The following is a 3,256-nucleotide window of genomic DNA, read 5'->3' as shown; positions in this document are numbered from 1 at the left end:
GATATGAGTAAGGCATATGATAGGATCGAGTGGAACTTTATTGTGGCTCTTCTTCACAAAATGAGTTTTGATCCTCGTTGGATTGACTTGATACTGGAATGTATTTCTTCGGTTCAATATAGGGTACTTATCAATGGTCAGCCACAAGGTCTTATTATCCCTCAAAGGGGCCTGCGGCAAGGGGATCCTCTGTCTCCGTATTTATTTATTATGTGCACTGAGGCATTAATCGCGAATATTAAGAAGGCGGAGAGAATGAAAAATCTTACTGGTTTAAAGGTGGCAAGAGCGTGTCCAGCAATTTCTCATTTGTTATTTGCAGATGATAGTCTTTTCTTTTGTAAGGCAAATAAGGAAGAATGTCAAACCATTCTTAGGGTTTTAAAGGAATATGAGAATGTCTCGGGACAACAAATTAATTTCCAGAAATCTTCAATTCAATTTGGACATAAGATTGAGGAAGTTAATCGTCAAGAGTTGAGGGATGTTCTGGGAATACATAACATAGGCGGTATGGGATCCTACTTAGGTTTACCAGAAAGCCTTGGTGGATCAAAGGTACAAGTTTTTGGCTTTGTACAGGAACGGTTGAATAATAGGGTTAATGGATGGACTTTTAGATTTTTTACAAAAGGAGGAAAAGAGGTAATTATAAAATCGGTGGTTACGGCCCTGCCAAACCATGTCATGTCTGTTTATCGGTTACCGAAGGCTACAGTTAAAAATTTAACGAGCGCAGTAGCTCAGTTTTGGTGGAGTCCAGGAGGGAGTTCAAAAGGTATGCATTGGAAATCATGGGATAAATTGTGTGAAACCAAAGATAATGGTGGTTTGGGTTTTAAGGATCTCATGGATTTTAATACAGCAATGATTGGTAAGCAACTATGGAGGCTAATTGAGAAACCAAATACTCTTTTCTCAAGAGTTTTCAAAGGACGGTATTATAGGAATGCTTCGCCCCTAGAACCGATCCGATCTTACTCCCCGTCATATGGCTGGAGGAGTATTACTTTCGCTAGATCTCTGGTTTGTAAAGGACTAATTAAAAGGGTAGGAACAGGATCATCTATCTCTGTATGGAATGATCCTTGGATCCCAGCCACTCGCCCGTGACCAGCAAACAAAAATTCTCACAACATTTATCCGGACCTCACAGTGGATTCCCTCATCAATCAGGAATCTCGTTCATGGAATGTACAGGCAATCAGGGATCTAGTGGATCCGAAGGACGCAAGAATTATTGAAAATATTTCTTTAAGTAGGAACCAGATTGAGGATAGGAATGGATGGCATTTTACTAATAATGGAAAATATTTTGTCCAATCAGGTTATCAGGTTGAACGAGTTTACCCTGATAGGGTAAAACCTCCTGATTTTTATGGCCCCACAGTGGATATACTTAAAGCCTTCTGCTGGAAAGTGCAGTGCCCACCGAAGATAAAACATTTCTTGTGGCAACTGGTCTCATGATGTATATCGGTAATGAAAAATTTAAAGGCAAGAGGGATAAGAGGAGATATATGTTGTGCTCGTTGTGGAGATCCGGAAGAATCAATAAATCACATATTTTTTGAATGTCCCCCTGCACGTCAAGTGTGGGCACTATCCAAGATTCCGTCATCGCCCAATATATTTCCTATCATCTCTTTATTTGCTAATATGGATCATCTTTTTTGGAGGGTGCAACCGAAAATGGATGGCCATCAGTTTGCATGGATTCTATGGTATATATGGAAAGCCCGAAATAACAAAGTTTTTAGTAATTTGGATATTGATCCGCGTGACACTTTAAAATTAGCTGAAGTGGAATCATCACTCTGGGCAGAAGCACAGGTAGGAAATGAACCAACAAGGGGGCTCTCGGTACAAACCATTCCTCTCTTAGAGACACCAGGTCGATGGTGTTTTATTGATGGCTCATGGAAGGATAAGGATTTAATGTCAGGGCAAGGCTGGTATAGTACTTTACCGGGGTTTGATGGTCTTCTGGGGGCAAGGAATGTAAGGGCATGCCTCTCTCCCCTTCATTCGGAGGTAGAGGCTTGATTTGGGCAATGGAATGCATGAAGAATTTAAGACAGTTACAGGTTACGTTTGCAACGGATTGTTCTCAATTGTTGAAGATGGTTTCGGAACCAGAAGAATGACCAGCATTTGAAAGCTACTTGGAAGATATCAAGCTCCTCAAAGGAAGCTTCCTCAACTCAGACATCGTCCATGTACCTCGAACGGCGAATATTCGGGCGGATAGCTTAGCACGTAGTGCAAGAAAGCAACTGTCCTTTGTCGTTCACATGGATGCGGAGTTACCAATATGGTTTACAGAGTCAACATGAGTCTGTAAATTTCTTGCTGTCAAAAAAAAAAAAAAAAACTAACTGAAAACCTTGAAGAATAAATGAAATTCGAGAGAATACTAGCATAGTCGTAACAGAATACCAAGCGTGGACATAATAATAATAATAATAATAATGGATTAAAGTGCATGGAAGGCTGGTGTTCTTTAAAAAAGTTCATGGAAGGCCGATGGCTCTTCTTTTACGTCCGCTGATGGCTTTTCTCACTGGACGTGTAATACAATGTGCATCGCATGCGAAAAATGTTATGTATAAAAATAAATTTTATTATCCAGTATATCAGGAAACCAATGGACTAAACTAAGAAACGCCGCCATATAAAAGATTTTTTGTCTATTGGCGAAATATAAATAGTCCAACTGACAAGCGTCGAAAGATATGATTATGTAAATGGTTCATTTCATAATTTAGTACCGAAACTAGATCAGGCATTTTATCCAAACCTGAAAATTTAAACCGAAACAAACTCAAAACATTTTTACCAAAACCAAATTGAAATTTTACGGATATATATATATGGAGACTCGAAATTTACTACATGAAAGACCAATATCAAATAAGTATCATGAATCCTAATAAATCCTGACCCAAACAAATTTCTTGGACCAGATTCGGTTAGAAACAATTTCTTCTTTTTTTTTTGGTTAAAAATGATCTAAATCCGTCATGAAAATCTAAATACCCAAGACTATGATTCAATTTCTCTTTTCTAAACTTTATTTATGATTTAATTGTAATAAATGTTAGTTTTTGATCTTCTTTTAAAAGTAGTATAAACTTTAAATATCAAATTTGGAATAGAAATGTTTAATTTCAATTATTCCTAATTTATTTTTGATTATTTTGCAAAAATTAAGATGAATACAATGGCATAGAGTAAATTTTGACCGATATCAAAT

The sequence above is a fragment of the Brassica napus genome, chromosome C1 (assembly GCF_020379485.1).
Source record: "Brassica napus cultivar Da-Ae chromosome C1, Da-Ae, whole genome shotgun sequence".
Lineage (NCBI taxonomy): Eukaryota > Viridiplantae > Streptophyta > Magnoliopsida > Brassicales > Brassicaceae > Brassica > Brassica napus.
The sequence above is the reverse complement of the archived record's forward strand: the minus strand, read 5'-3'. Positions refer to the sequence as shown.